General features: G+C 42.5%; 1 protein-coding gene and 1 long non-coding RNA gene across 9 annotated transcripts in view; one reads left to right on the top strand and one right to left on the bottom strand.

Annotated features, from left to right (window-relative positions):
* Efcab3 (EF-hand calcium binding domain 3) overlaps positions 1-1,460 on the bottom strand; it is a 492,651-nt gene extending 491,191 nt beyond the window's left edge. For 6 of the 7 annotated variants that reach the window (XM_039086123.2, XM_039086125.2, XM_039086126.2 and 3 more), the window contains exon 1: positions 1,251-1,413. The gene's annotated coding sequence lies outside the window, so the exon portion shown is untranslated. Of the gene's footprint in view, positions 1-1,250 lie in introns of all 7 variants that reach the window. The other variant, XM_039086129.2, reaches the window with a different exon arrangement.
* On the top strand, positions 760-13,150 carry LOC134480888 (uncharacterized). 2 transcript variants are annotated; one of them, XR_010055838.1, is made up of 2 exons: positions 760-1,571; positions 12,834-13,150. It is a non-coding gene; the product is annotated as an uncharacterized LOC134480888 (long non-coding RNA). The 2 variants fall into 2 exon arrangements; XR_010055839.1 differs by having other exon boundaries at positions 12,800-13,150.
* Positions 13,151-16,832: the final 3,682 nt, after the last annotated feature.

Below are 16,832 nucleotides of genomic sequence, written 5' to 3'. Positions count from 1 at the left end.
TTTACAGAAACACCCAATCAGCAAACAGGGGTTTAAATACGAATTCTGGAATCTAGCTCTGAAAACGTGGTCCTTCCTGTACCACATAATATTGCCTCAAAACATTGAAACTGCATGGGGCTGCACAGCTTAGTGATTCAGAGCAAATCTGCCTTTAGGACCCAAGCTGGGTTCCAAGCACCAGTGTCAGGCACCTCACAACTCTTCTGCCCTCTTCTGGCTGTCTCGGGCACTGCACTTACATGCACAAACTCTTACACACATATACACAATTTTTTAAACCTTCTGAAAATTTGGTGGAGGGAGTCAATGTTGCAAACAAAAGCTATTGTATCCTGGCTTCCCATCAAAGACTTTCATGTTATGCAAATGTAATAACCAACATTAGAAAAACTCGGGGTTGGGGATTTAGCTCAGTGGTAGAGCGCTTGCCTAGCAAGCGCAAGGCCCAGGGTTCGGTCCCCAGCTCCGAAAAAAAAGAAAAACTCACAATTTTTTTACTGCTATACAAGCCACATTTGATAATCTATTCATTACATTGTTCGTTGTATTACTGTATTAGTTACAACTATCAGAGAATTTTTTCCTTTTGTAAAATGTTAATATTCTAAAAAACTGTACCACAGATGCAGATACATTGTAGCTAATGCCACTATTAAATGTTCAAGCATTAACCTCCATTTATCACATTTGCTTAGCAATAGATCTTCCACCTCATGCCAGAACTTACGCTGTGGAGAATTCCCACCGGATCTGCTTTTGAGAGGTAAAAACTTGAGAAGAAAGCAGACGAGGAAACACAGAAACCATCCTCCGTACAACAAATGACCTGACAGACGTAGAGCTGAAGACACCGGGAAGTTTCCCAACCGCTAAGTCTCCACATAGCTAGGACAACCATTTGACTGACCATTTAGAGACCTCGCCACCTTTGTGCAGTGTTCCTCCACCCGGTTACATTCAGGTTCACTTTCTCCTTTAATACCGCACCTCTTCTCCTCAGCCTGTGAGACGGCCTAAACCTTTTCCTCAGCAAGTGTCGCCTCTCCAGCTCGCTCTGTCACCTGAGGGTCCTACTACTGCCCTGAGTCTCTGAATCAGCCCACCATTGCCCTTGTGTCCCTGAGGTTCTGCATTCTATGCTTCGTCTTTCTTGGAAGCCTGGAGTCCTCCATTCTGTGCTTCAAGTCTCCTCACAGGATGCTCTAGGTGCCTACGCATAGCCCGCAAGGCCCCGCCCCCAAGATCACCTGATCAGTCCGAAGCTCCGCCCATGAAACTGCCTGAGGGGGGCTGGCACAAAGACCGAGCCGCTGGGGCTTCCTCCCGGGCTTCCTGGGAAGCAGCTGAGCTGGTGAGCATCTGCCGCCTGGGCGCCTCCTAGAAAACGCTGAGGTGGCGCGCGCAACCCCACACCTCACAAGGGCCTGTGACCTCATCCGATCCAATCGAAGCCGGTTGTGGACATCGTTGGAAGACTGTCCTCAGACCTGGGTCCCAGCTGCCTCCTGTTCGACTTTCCGTCCTTCTCTGGTTCTCTTGGTTCCGCTGTGGCCTGTCCCCAACTTGAGGTTTGTCTCCCGTCAGTCCTTTGACTACCTTCACCATCCATCCCTTCTAGCACCTTCTATGCCTCGTAGTCTCTAAAAGACAGCAACTCAAGGTCATCTGCCCCAGCGAGTTGTTTATATTAGGCCTGGCTGCTTCTTTTGTGGGGAAAAGATTGGGGTGTGGGGACCAGGGAGTTCCACAGATGAAATGATGTTGGCAATGTATAAATCCCATTCTGTGAATATAAATGTTTTTTAAGATGTACTGAATTTTTAAATTCTGTGAAGTAAAAAAATGTTTTGAAAATACTTTTTCCAGAAGTCTACGGCATGAAGTGCCTTTAAAAACAAAAACAAACAAAAAATTTTTATCACGTGTTTTATTTTATACGAGGGATGCGGTACTCATGCCACAGTATACATGTGGAGATCAGAAAAGGATTTAAGGAGTTGGTTCTTTCCACCATGTGAGTTCCAGGTATTGAACTCATGTCATCAGGTTTGACAGCAAGTACCTTTCCTTTCTGAACCATCTTGCTGGCCTTCAAGTATATTATTTTTATAAACAGGTCAGTGAATGTTCTCATACCATTAACCCAACCAGAATTCTCCCTTATTTACGTTGGAGTGAACAGCACGGGCTTTAGATAGATGAGTACAATTCAAATTCTACCTTTACCATGTACAATTGGCAAATTACTTATGCTCTTTGAATCTCATTTTTTTTATCCTTCTAAAGTTATAAGAATTAAAATTTTGCCTGTGGACTGGCCCAGATCCCTTAGAGCCCCGAGAGACTAGCCCAAGAACCAGGGAGCATACAGGGGCTGGTTTGTGGCTCCAGGAACATATGTAGCATGGGTCTGCCTTGTATGGCTTCAGTGAGAGAGGATGTGCTTGATCCTGTGGAAACTTGATGCCCCATGGAAAAGGATGTTGGAGGAGGTGGGTGGGCAAGTGAGGGAGCACTCTGTCAGAGATGGGGGTGTTGGGGTGAACTCTGGGGGTGGTGACTGGGAACGGGGGCAACTTTTAGAGTGTAAATAAATAAAATAATTTAATTAAAAAATATGCCTGTGGTGCTTTAGTAAATGTTACTGCATTTCATTCATTTAGTGAGCCCCATTTCTGTCTTAATGCTTTGTAAACATGAAGTAAGTGTATTTCTGTTTTATTTATTTTTAAATTAACAACTCATTATTTTATGAATTATTATTTAATTCCTAACTACTATGATATAATGTACAGTGTGTTTTAATATATGTATTGAGAATAGAATGGTTGAATCAAGTTATCACCTCACTTTTAAAATTTTTAAACATAAAATACACTAGCAGCAGAATGTTGTGCAATAGATTTCAAATTGTATCCCTCTTATCTAGCGGAAACTTTTTACCCTCTGAGCAATCCCCTGTCCCTACTCTGTCTCATTCTCTGACAACCAGCAAGTTCTTATCTACTTCAAAACATCTCTTCTCATATTCTGCATATATGTGAGATCATGCAGTATTTGTCCTAGGCCTGGCTTATTTCTTGTGGCAAAATGTCCATCCATTTCCTTTGTGTTGTCACAGATTACAGTATCTCCTTCTTTAAGACTGAAATGATCTTTAGCTGTGAATGTACAAGGTTTCCCTGTTCATTCATCCATTGACAGATGCTTCTGTGAATGGACACAGTTCTGTATCCATTCATCCATTGACAGACACTTCTGTGAGTGTACACAGTTCTGTATCCATTCATCCATTGACAGATGCTTCTGCTGTCATACGTTGGTTTTCATGACTAGTGTGACAGTGTAGCTGTCTTTTGTACTGACTTCTATTCTCTTGAGGTTGCTGGATCAGATAATATTTTTGTTGTTGTTTGAAAGACCTTCAGGAGAGGGGAGCCTTTAATCCCAGAACTTGGGAGGCAGGGGTAGGTAGTTCTCTGTATGAGGCCAACCTGGTCTACATAGTAAGTTCTAGAACAGCCAGGGCTACAAAGAGAAGAAAGGAAGGAAGGGAGGGAGGGATGGAGGGGAGGAGGGAGGGAGGGAGGGAGAGAGAGAGAGAAAGAGAGAGAGAGAGAAGAGGAAGGGAGGGAGGGAGGGAGGGAGGGGAGGAGGGAGGGAGGGAGGGAGAGAGAGAGAGGAAAACGAACAAAAAGAAAGAAGATAAAGAAACCTCCATGCTTTCTTCATGACAGCTGTAGTAACTTATATTCCCACCAACAGTATACAAGAGTGCTTTTGTATACTTTATGTTGCTGTGATAAGACATTGGCCAGATGAATTCAGAGAAGAAAACACTTTATTTGGGGTCACACTCCATTTTGGATAGAAGTCATGGCCGGAGCTCAAGCAGGAACCCAGGAGCAGGAGCTGCAGCTCACCACCCTGCTTCCCTTTCTTCAGCCACCTTTCTTCTATAATCCAAGAACTCCTGCTAGGGAATGGCGTCACCCACAGTAGGCTAGAGCCTCCTCTGTCAATTAAGTAATCAGAAAATGGCCCCACAGATATGCCTACAGGCCAGTCTGATGAAGGTGATCCCCTGGTTGATCCTCGCCTCTTCCCAGGTGCCCCTCCTTTGTGCCAAGCTGGCTAAACCTACCCAGTAGTGCCCTTGCCTTTATGTCCTCACCAACACTTACCATTTGCCTTCTTTGTGATAGGTTTTCGAACAAATATAAGACCTCACTGCTTTCTATTTTCATTTCCCGAATGAGGCATGATATTAAATATTTTTCAGATATCTGTTGACCTGTCTTCTTTCCAGAAAATGTTAAGAGCCTTTGCCCATATTTCCCCACACATGAAAAGATCCACTTGTTTATTGTTTTTAATCTATTTTTGTTTACTTAAATTTGTTCATTTGACAGCTTCATAACACGTAAACAGTACCTTCTGATTGCTCCCACTCCGAGTCTCCTCTCTCCTCCCACCCCCATCAACACCCCTAAGTCCCTTTCATGTCTTTTTGTCAGATGACCCAGTGAATTTAACCCTGGTCTGGGACCCACTGGAGGCTGGGTGGGTTCACCAGGAGCTTTGCTCTGTTCTCATTGGATCGTCACTTTTCTTGCTACTGAGTCATTTGAGCTGCTTACTTTGTCTGTGAAGCCCTCACCAGAAGTATGCTTTGCAAATGTTTTCCCACTGTTTAGGTGGTGTCTGGACCTTTGACTCCTCTGCTGTGCAGACGCTTTTCAGCTACTAATACCCTCTGCATCCATTTCTGCTTTTGTTGCCCCTGCTTTCAAGATCAAGTGCAAAATACTGCCAGGCCAATGCCATGGAAAGTATTTTCTTCTAGTAGTTCTATAGTTTCAGATATTACGTTTGGGTATTTTATCCATTTTGAGGTGATTTTTAATTATATTTATATTATATATGTGCCCAATTCCTTTCTCTGGTATGTAGCTATTCTCTTTTCTCAGCAGCATCTATGGAAGATATTACCATTTTCCCATTGTCTATTCTAGGTTCTTCCATTAGAAATCAGTTAACTTCTAAGGAAACATAAATTCTTTTGTCCATCAGCAGAAGCACAAAGCAAAGAAACATGTCTTAAAGAGATTTGTGAGACTAACTTTAATCTTTAATCTCATGTACTAGAGCTCGGTAAGATTTAAACAAGACTAACAAAATTTTTGAAAGAATTTTATTTCCAAGAACATTTACAAGAAAACACACACACACATGCACGCACGCATGCACGCACCAGAAGAACCAAATCTGGTAGTGTGGGTAATAAATGCTACAATCCAGAACTTGGGAAGCAGAGACAGGGCTGCCATGAATTCAAGGCTAGCCTGGTATACGTAATGAGTTTAGTAAGACTCTGTCTCAAACCAGTGCAAAGAGAGGCTGAGAAGATAGCTCAGTCAGGAAAGTGCTGGTCTTGGAAGCAGGAGGACTTGAATTTGATTCCCAGAGCATACAGCAAAATACCAGGTGTTGCGGCAGGCTTTTGTACTTGGGAGACGGAAGCAGGTCCCTGGGGCTCACTAGCTAGCCAACCTTGACTTGCATTCAATTGGGCTTTGTACCTGAGGAGCTGTAGATAAGAGTGTACCCAAGAAACACAATCTTCTGCTCCTCTACCTATTCAGAGGCTATAAGTTGGTGCTAGAATAGGATAAGACATGGAGACTGTGAGAGGGTAAGTTTATTTTACATGTGGGAAAGCTAAAAATAATGTGTGGCCAGAGGCTAGACAGTGGCAGTTTTAAATATATATCCTCAAATGCTGCTGTTAAAATTTTTTCCCGAAAAGAAACACCTCCCGTCACATAATTGTCAAAACACCAAACGCACAAAATAAAGAAAGAATATTAAAAGCAGTAAGGGAAAAAGGTCAAGTAACATATAAAGGCAGATCTATCAGAATCACACCAGACTTTTCACCAGAAACTATGAAGGCCAGAAGATCCTGGACAGATGTCATACAGACCCTAAGAGAACACAAATGCCAGCCCAGGTTACTGTATCCTGCAAAACTCTCAATTAACATAGATGGAGAAACCAAGATATTCCATGACAAAACCAAATTTACACAATATCTTTCTACAAATCCAGCACTACAAAGGATAATAAAGGGTAAAGCCCAACATAAGGAGGCAAGCTATAACCTAGAAGAAGCAAGAAACTAATCATCTTGGCAACAAAACAAAGAGAAGAAAAGCACACAAACATAACCTCACATCCAAATATGAATATAACAGGAAGCAATAATCACTATTCCTTAATATCTCTCAACATCAATGGCCTCAACTCCCCAATAAAAAGACATAGATTAACAAACTGGATACGCAATGAGGACCCTGCATTCTGCTGCCTACAGGAAACACACCTCAGAGACAAAGACAGACACTACCTCAGAGTGAAAGGCTGGAAAACAACTTTCCAAGCAAATGGTCTGAAGAAGCAAGCTGGAGTAGCCATTCTAATATCAAATAAAATCAATTTTCAATTAAAAGTCATCAAAAAAGATAAGGAAGGACACTTCATATTCATCAAAGGAAAAATCCACCAAGATGAACTCTCAATCCTCATCTTCGGTTGGTTTATATACAAGTGTGCAATTTCTAGGCTTGAAAGTAAAATGATACTATCTGGTGCTGGATAGAGGAGCCTTATTTTTTATTATGGCAGCTTGCTATTTTTGTAACATGGTGATTTGGTTGAACACAATAAAGTACAGTAGTAACTGATCTCCCCTTCTTCCTGGATGAGTGAGGAGATGATTAAATGTTGATGTCAGCATCCTTGAGCATATTCAGATGAGCTTCTGCTTCTGTTGAAAAGGATGCTGTGTTTGATTGTGGTCCAAAAAAAAAATTTTTCCCATAAATTGAGTGACTTAAACAATGCAAATTTATGATCCAGCATTTCTAGAGGCCAAAAGTCTAAAGGGGGCTTTACAGGGATAAAATCAATGGCTCCAGGCTCTAAGTGTATGGTCACATTGACTTATGGCCACATTGACTAACTCATGGCCAAATCTGCAAGCAATCATTTGCTTACAGCCAATGTTGTCACCCTACTCTGACCCTGTTGAGTCTCAAAAGGGCTCTTCTAAGTATGTAGTATCTACGAGACAGTCCTAGATAATATAAGCAAAAGATCCTTAACCTACATGGAAGCTCTTTATTTCGTGTAAGATAGCATAGTCCCAGGTTCCACTGTTAGGATGTGAATAGCTTTGGGGGAAAGAGGGACCACAGCTCTGCCCATAAAAGATGAAACCTGCTCAAAAGGAGACGATTGTTCCATCCTCAATAGAACACTGATCGGTTCAGTGAGCTCCTTACGTGACTAGAACATAGCTTAGGATATGACATCCTAAAACTAAGTCTTAAACACCATGTGACTTCTTCCCTATACTCTGTTACTTCCTCTGAGAAAAGTCAACAACACTCAGGCAGTCCAGCTAGCACAGACTCCGTGTCTCCTGCCAACAGCCCTGTGAGAAAGCCCTCTTGGGACAAGATGGTCTTCCAGTTCTTAGGAGCCTCCAGTTGACTGGAGTCGTGGCAAGTACTTAACTCACTCTCATGAGACTCAGAGCCCAAACCTCTGAATGAAAGCCATCCCTGAACTTGTGACTCCAGAGGCCGGGCAGCAGGATTTTTGAGTTGCTAAACTGTGATGTAACTTGTTCTGTATTAATAGGCAACAGACACGGTCCCCTAGGTCACTTCCTGATCCAACATGGCTGCTTTGCTTCTAATTCCTACAGAAAAGAAAGGGGAAGGACATGCATCTCTCCTTAAGTGATGTTACTGGAGGTCATGCACCTCCTTCATTTGCGTCTTATTATCTAGATAAACATAGCACTCTGGCTGTAAGATTAAGGAGAAATATGTTGGGGTTCATTAACTATCTGTCTCATCAATGATTACAGTTGTCAAGAAAAGCCAAGTCCAGGCCACACCCGTCAACATTTTTCGTGTTTCTTTACTAGTAATTTCCACTGGCCACCAGAGTGACATTTACACACCCATCACTGCCCCCTCCAAATCTTGCCAATTATGCATTAGTCACTGGAAAGCCCAGCTAATACATTTGTTTAAAAAAAAAAAAAGTTCATTGTGGAACAGTTCTTTTCAGAAGTATCCCAGGATGTAGCTCCATTTGTGGGTTTTTCTCACAATGTACAAAGCTCTGGGTTCAAATCCCAGTGCTATGGTTGAAGGGCTAAAGGATCAGAAGTGCAAAGTCATCCAGGGTTACATAGTGAGTTCAAGGCCATGAGACACTGACTCAAAAGAAAGAAGAAAAATCATGGGGCTGAATACATTCTGGATCAAAAACAGAGTATGTGTTCACTGGCTAGTCTCCTCTTCTTCTTCTTCCTCCTCCTCCTCCTCTTCCTCTTCTTCCTCCTCTTCCCTCCACCTTCCTCCTCCTCCCTCCTCCTCCCTCCTCCTCCAATGTCACCCACTTTGAAAACTGGGTCTTTCCCAGTTTGCTGTGATGCTTCATTTTGGTTGTTAATCTTTCTGGCTCTGAATTCAACTAAAACATGCTTTGGGGTGGGCCTATAATCCTGCTTCCTAGAAGGATTAACAAAAGAAAGGCCTCCCCTAGAGTGAGTAGCATTTCCTTGGTTGCCCAGATAAGAGGTCTAAGAAAGCTGTTTGCCCACTTAGACCCCTTGCTGGTTAGTGCATGCACTTGCTTGCAGCACTGTCCTTCACTGATGTGAGAACTCAGCTGCTTCAGCCTTCCAGTGTGGACTGAAGACCAGTATCACTCCAGGCCCTCAGCACCAGCTTTTAACAGTGGTGCTGGGGCATCTATACCAGCTCGCACTGGGTGAGCCACCCTAATAAATTCCCTATGTAATAAATATTAGTTTGAGAGAATGTTTCACATACCGGTAAGTCACCTCAAGCTCAGAACAATATAGGTCACTGTGGGTTGCCCTGGTGCTGTTTGTCCCAAGAGAGACTGCCTAGGACAAGGAGTGAAACACTACTCAGGTGACTTCATCAGGACCTTCTCTCCAGTTTAACTTGTAAAATAAAGGCTAGAGCCAGTGATTGGACAGGGGAAGGGAAGGTGGAGCTGAAGAGTTGGAGGGAGAGAGAGGAAGAGAAAAGGGGATGATGGAGGAGGAGGGGGGAGGGGGAAGAGGAAGGAAGATGGAGCTGAAGCACATGGAGAAACCACAAGTTATAAGGGATCTCAGAGCTGGGGAATAGAGTAGTGTAGTGGTAGATCTGCCCAGTCTAGGCACACAGCTTGTATTCATATTAATTGAGTTGTGTTTTCTTTGCCCGGGGCTTATTTGGGTTGGAGAATTCACCACAACAAATTGGCCCCCAACCTATCCAGTAGAACTCAACTAACAAGATAAAAGTTAATTGCCTCCCCTCCCGCTAGTAGGGCTCTGGCAGCATCTGGGCTGGAGCAGTGGTGGATTGAAAGCTGACTGGGTCTGAGGGGTCTACAGAGAACTGCAGAGAGGCTCCCTCCCCAGGCCCCAGACAGAGCTACATCCAGGGGCAGCACCCCAGCCTGGAGCTGGGCTTGAGCAGTACCCTGTAAGAGCCCTATAAGAATTGCAGGGAGGGACAGGAGATCTTGGACACAACTGCCCACCAGGTAGTTTTCTTGAAGACACAGCAAACAGGTCTGGGCATCTACACCCTGGAGAGCCTTTCTGTGTTCACTTCCCCATATCCCCCACATCTACACAGGAAACAGACAACCTAGACAGGATTTCCAGACAGCTTGCTTGCCCGGCAGGTTGCCTGAGATCAGCACCAGACAAGCCCTGCCAGTTGCAACCAAAGGAGGCCCCACCCTGGGAATAAAAGAATGGGAGAGGCCTGCAGTGTTCTGAATCAAACAGCAGAGGGAGACAAAGGTACAAAGGGCTCTAGATCGGGTAATACATTGATATAAAGAGAGATCTATAACCTTTTGATACTTAAAGATGATAAACACAATAAATATCTTTTGGGCCTTATGGTATGATATTTTGAATGCTCTGACGGTGATGGATTTAAAGGAAATAAACACCTTATCATTTACCAATATTGCAATATTAGTAGGAATGGATCTGACTGAAATTGTGGTACCTTTTACTAATGCAGAAATTGCCTCGTTATGGGCACAAGATGAACATTGGCAAAGAATGCCCTGATTTCTTGGGAGAGATTAACAACAGATACCCTAAAAGCAAGCAACTTGAGTTCATAAAACGAACTAATTGGATCCTCTCTCGTATAATAAAGGGCACTCCATTATCTGGAGCCCCTACATTTTATACAGATGCCAGTAAATCAGGAAAGGCAGGCTATAAATCAGAAGATGTAAGTAAGGTGGCTGAGAGTCCCTATAAGTCAGTTCAAAAATCTGAATTATATGCTATACTCATGGTGTTGTCAGATTTTCCAGAGTCTCTTAATAGAGTAACTGACTCACTATGCAGAAAGGGTCGTTTTACAGAGAGAGACTGCTGAACTTATTCAGGATGGTTCTGAATTGACTTCGCTATTTATTTAGCTACAACAAAAGATCAGAAATAGGATACATCCAATATATATAAAACACACATAAAACCCCATACAGGTCTGCCAGGCCCTCTGGCTCCAGGTAATAATGGAATTGATAGGAAGTATACTAGGGGCTTCAGAATTCCATAGAAAACACCATATTAACAGTAAAGGTTTAAAGGAAGAATTCTCTATCACTTGGAAACCAGCCAAGGAGATTGTGAGGCAATGTCCTACTCCACTACCTACCAAACTCCACTGCCTACAGGAACTAACCCTAAGGGTGCCCAAAGAAATAAAATTTGGCAGATGGATGTCTTCCATTTTACAGAGTTTGGTAAACTGAAATATGTGCACCATATTATAGGCACATATTCAGGATTTCAATGGGCAACTGCCTTAGCGTCAGAAAAGGCCGATTCTGTAATTACACATTTGTGATAAGTTATGGCCATAACGGAATACCCATACAAATCAAAACGGACAACGGTCCAGCATATATCTCTAATAAGGTGAAGCAGCTTTTTTTAATATTATAATATAAAACATGTTACAGACATATCACACAATCCTACAGGACAAGCGATTGTGGAAAGAGCTAATCAAATTCTAAAGAAGATGCTTAACAGCCAAAAGGGGGCAACAAAAACCCCCAAAGACAGGTTACATAGTGCTTTATTAACCTTAAATTTTTTTAATGCTGATGAACAAAACACCACAGGCGCTGAAATGGGAAACGTGTTCTGCTGGGGAAGGGGCTATCCCTATATTTCCACAGGAAAAGAAAAGCTGTGGGTTCCTACCAAGTTGATAAAAATCAGACATGACAAAGGGAGACCTCCTGAAGACCTTGGCGACAGAGAAGAAAATGGAGACTAACACAATCAAGAAATAGGGATGTCTATGTGGGGATGTTTATGTCTCTGTGTATGGAGACAGCTCTGGAACCAGCAGAGACTAAAATACACAGCCAATAGCATTTATTGGGTACAAATGTCCCATAACTTGTTATTACGTACCATCCTTAAATGGCATGTATACAAAATTGTATTACAGTTTGATTATGTAATCAAACTAATCTGAAGAAAGGCCGTCGTCTGTCTTTATTGATCTTCATTAACCAATCTGTGCACCCTGCATGCTCTATGTGAACGTCTTTACAGAACTATATGATGTCTGCAAGCTCTGTGCACTACAGGATGAAAGAAGAGAAAGACAGCCCTGAAAAGATCCACACTCTGGCATACTGAGCTCCAGGGACCTTCCATTCCAGCTCCGCATTTGGTTCTACCTCAACAACATCAAAGCTGCTTCTTTTAAAGATTTGCTTCCAAAACAGCTAGCTCGCCTATCCAGCCTTTCAGACTGTCATAGTCAAGATGTCAGCTAAGAAATGAAGTTTCTCAGCACAGAGTGACTAGAAGGCAAATGCCAGCTAGCTCTCCTTTAACAAAGCCAACTTTCCTGTTTCCCTCAGGGACCCCAGACTGGAATTCTTTGCCCCAATTCAGCTGGAAGCAGACAAAAGAAGATCATTAACCCAGTTCCTTATATGGGGGTGGATGGTTCTGGTTATTTTAAGAATTATAGATATGTTGTCATTTAAGGAATACTTTACAAATATAGCTTTGGACAGGGAGGGAATTAGAGAGTTTAAACTCAGGGATTTCTACCTTTCCTTTCCTCTTCTCTATCTTTCCTCCTTAGGCAAAAGGGAAGGGGGTGGAAGAGAAAGGGGGATATAGTGATATAGAAGTTAGAGAAATAGACAAATAGGGATAGGTTAGCAAATTTACTCTTAAACGAAATATTACACAGCTATATCTTACATTGGTAGAAATCTTTGTAATTGATACAAAGTCAGAGTTATAATCTCTTACATTGGTACAGAGTTTATTTGATACAAATTTAAGGTTTTCATTGATAAGAATTTCTTATTGATATAACATTGGGATTAATATTGTTACTGTTGTAACCATTGTGCCTACAGAACACATTGAAGAATACGAGGCTTAGACACAGCCTTATAACTGCGATTATAAACTGATTTTAGATGACTAAGCAACACAAGCTAAGGGCCAGATAGCGAACTCATGGTTCTGTGTAATTAAAAGGGTATTTTTGAGATAATTCACTTAGAAATGTCCACGAGTAGTCAGGGTTAGCAGTTCAGAAACACTTTGCATAGATAGATAATCTTCAAAGGTATAAGAAGTCCATGGGATATGACGTTTATGGACATTTCTTTATTAAAGGTCATTTGACTAGAGACCTGTCTGTTCCTGACAGCACCCTTTCTTGGATTCTAAGAAGAAACTGAGCATCAATGAAGTTGCTCCAATTGTGGCAAGACAGCCACTAGGCAAGGATTGCCTCAATTCATCTACAGACAAAATACTGTCCAGAAAAAGGACAAACTATGCAGAATAGGTGACTAAAAATCTCTGCCAAGACAGGGTAATCAGCCCTTCAAAATTCTGCATTACAAAGGTCTGTCAGATGATCCTGGGCCAGAAGGCTGAAGACTGATGCTCCAACACTTTGAGGAATGAGGAACTGTCCAGATGATCAGCTGTCTCAATAAATTGGCTAATTATTGGAAGCTATGTTTTGTGCTTCTCATATTTTCAGGTAATACTAGTCGTTCTTGGATTTCTGATGGGGTTGAAGATTGGTTGAAACCCAAGATGTTTAGCATTGAGAAAGACGATATAGATTTAAGAGGATGGTTTTCAGATGACATACAATCTAAAATCAGGACATAAGTCAAGTGTAGAGTTGTAAGTCTTTTAAGTTAGGATAGATGGCAGCGTGCTTTATTTAATGGACAAAACCGATGGATTGGGTGTTAAGTGTTTCTTATACTTTATAAATTGTAGAATGGTAATAGTGGTACTCAACTTTTATCTGCAGGAACAGGGAAAAGGGCCTCTTAACTAGACAAAAAGGGGTAAATGTGGGTTGCCTTGGTGCTGTTTGTATTTTGATGTTAATTATGCTTCCCGAAGAGGGGCTGCCTAGGTCAAGGAGTGAAACACTACTCAGGTGATTTCATCGGGACCTTCTCCCCATTTTAACTTATAAAATAAAGGCTAGAGCCAGTGATTGGGCAGGGAAACGGAAGGTGGAGCTGAAGAGTTGTGGGGAGAGATGGGAAGAAAAAAGGGGACAATGGGGGAAGAGAAAGAGGAGGAGGAGGAAGAGGAAGAAGGGGAGAAGGAGGAAGAGGAGGAAGAGGAGGAGGAGGAAGAGGAGGAGGAGGAGGAGAAGGTGGTGGTGGTGGTGGTGGTGGTAGTGATGGATGTGGAAGGCAGATGGAGCTGAAGCATGTGTCCTGGAGAAACCACAAGTTATAAGGGATCTCACAGCTTGGGAATAGAGTAGTATAGCAGATAGATCTGCCCAATCTAGGAGCACAGCTTGTATTCATATTAATTGAGTTGTGTTTTCTTTGCATGGACTTATTTGGGTTGGAGAATTTACCACAACAGGCCACACTCACGAAATGTCATATAAAAATGAAGACTTTGTTGTGAATAGAGCTGGAAGCCATTCGTGTTACATCTACACACACACACACACACACATACACACACACACACACACACACACACACACACACACACACACACACACCCTACCTTATGTATCTAAGACCCATTGCAATAATCAGAGGAGTTTTAAGGAGATGTCTGAATGATAAATGTCTCTGGATCTAATCAATAGATTAATTCACTGACAAATTCATAATTTGATGGCTTTAGAGGGATAGAACCTAGGAGAGAGGGCCTAGCTGGAGGAAGCTGGTCACTGGAGGTCTGCCTTTGAATGGCATCTCATTCCCTGCCCTTCATCTTTTTCTATCAACCATGGAGTAAGAACACTCCCGCCATGGCCCTCCCGCACAATATTTCCACCTTACCGAAAAGCCAATGGGCCCAAACCAACCAAGGACTGAAAGCACAAAACTGTGACCTAAAAGAACTGTCTCCTCAAGTATGTATTTTTCTCAAGTGTTCATCACTAAAACAATAAACTAGCACAGACATTCCACCCCTGGACATTTAGTTACCAAATATCTAAATATGTAAATAAACCCAGAGACTCTCACAAGATCTCAGACAAGATAGAACACATTTAGGGTGTTAAGGCTGTAGACAAATCCCACAGATTTCAGATTTCAGTGGTGTCACAGACACTCAAGTCATCTTATGATGCGGAATATTGTGTTGTGTTTTTTTAATTTGTATATGGGTGTTTTGCCTACATGAATGTCTGTGCCCTGCATTCATGCCTGATGCCTTAGGAGGCCAAAAGAGAGCATCAGATCCCCTGTGACTAGAGTTTTAAACAGTTGTGAGTCACCGCATTCATGCTGGACATTGAACCCCAGTTCTCTGGAAGAGCAGTGAGTGCTCTTAACCACTCCATCCCCAAATGTTTATTTTTTTAAGATTTTCCTCTTGAGACAGTGTCTCACTGTGTACCCCTGCTGGCCTGGGACTTACAGAGATCTGTCTGCTTCTGTCTCCAAGTGCTGGGTTTAACCTCATGTATTACCACATTCTGGCAAGCTTTTTTTTTTTCTAAATCTGCACAGGGAGGAAGGTCTGTGCACTCCAAAGGATGGCGTGAGAGCCTCAGAAGTTAGTTACAGGCAGTCGTGAGAGGTCTTACGTGGGTACTGAGAACTGAATTTATTTCTACTAAAGAACAATTATGCATTCCTTTTTTTTTTTTTTTTTGGTTCTTTTTTTTTCCGGAGCTGGGGACCGAACCCAGGGCCTTGCGCTTCCTAGGTAAGCGCTCTACCACTGAGCTAAATCCCCAGCCCCCAATTATGCATTCCTAACCACTGAGTCCTTTCTCCAGCTCCAGTCCCAAATGTTCATTATGTAAGGAATTCATGAGGCAAAGAAAAAGGTTTACAGTCAAGTAGCCTTATGCTGGTGGTTTTTCGGGGACCCAAACGTATTGCTTCTTTTAGTTTTTGTCGTTTTGTTTTTCCTGTCTCTCTTTAAGGAACACGTGATATGAAGAATTCCAAGATGAAAATGGATCAAAAGTAGATTTTCAAGGCTGGTAAGATGGCTCGGTGAATAAATGCACATGCCACCAAACCCTGAGTTCAATCCTCGGGGCCCATTTGATGAAAGAAGAGTCCTAACTCCCACCAAGGTATCTTCTGCGCACACACACACACACACACACACACACACACAATTTTTTAAAAAGAAATGTTAAAGGGATTTTTTTCTGAGTTAATATTTGGTTTTCTGAATCTATCCAATAAATGTCCCTGGTGTAGTAACTGTGCTGATTAATGATAAGCGTCTGTGTCAGAAGGACAGGACATACCAGCTGTCACCAAGCGTCCTCAAGTTAGCTACTCTCAAGCCTTCAGCAAAATCATTAGGAGAGGGCATTAAAACACAGGTTGCTGGGCTCCGCCCTCAGATTTTCTTCCTTTTCTCCCCTTTTATTAAAAAGACACTCCCCTCCCTCTACTCCTCCCAGTCCATCATCACCTCCCCTCCCATCCACATCCACTCCCGTTCTGTCTCTTGTTAGAAAAGAACAGGCTTCTAAGAGAAAATAAAATACAACAAAATAAAATATAAGGAAACAAAAACTATCCTATCAAAGTTGGACAAGACAAGCCAACTGAAGGAAAACAGCCTGAGACCCACGCTTTCACACACTCACAAGTCCCACAGAACACTAACCTGAAAGCCATCATACACACACAGAGGATCTGTGTCCAGAACCTATCCATGCTGCTGCAGTCTCTGTGACTTCATAGGAGTTTTCTTCCTACTGATTTAGAGGGTCTTCTTGCCTTGATGTCCCCCATCCCCTTTGACTCCTACACTCTTTTAGCCGCCTCTTCCACGGGGCTTTCCTCTACAATCTAGGGAGAGGGATTCGATGGAGACATCCCATTTAAACATCATCCCACTTAAATGTGCCAGCTGAGTGTTCCAAGGAATCTACCATGTATCTATCTATCTATCCATCTACCTACCTATCTATCTACCTACCTACCTACCTATCTATCTATCTACCTACCTATCTATCTACCTACCTATCTACCTACCTATCTATCTATCTACTACCTACCTACCTACCTACCTATCTATCTACTATCATCTAATATCATCTATCTATTATCTGTCTACTAATTCTCTCTCTCTCTCTCTCTCTCTCTCTCTCTCTCTCTGTGTGTGTGTGTGTGTGTGTGTGTGTGTGTGTGTGTGTGTGTGTGTGTAAAATGTATGGCTATGGGTC

Source organism: Rattus norvegicus, chromosome 10, assembly GCF_036323735.1.
Source record: "Rattus norvegicus strain BN/NHsdMcwi chromosome 10, GRCr8, whole genome shotgun sequence".
NCBI classification, from domain to species: domain Eukaryota; kingdom Metazoa; phylum Chordata; class Mammalia; order Rodentia; family Muridae; genus Rattus; species Rattus norvegicus.
The sequence above is the reverse complement of the archived record's forward strand: the minus strand, read 5'-3'. Positions and strand labels throughout refer to the sequence as shown.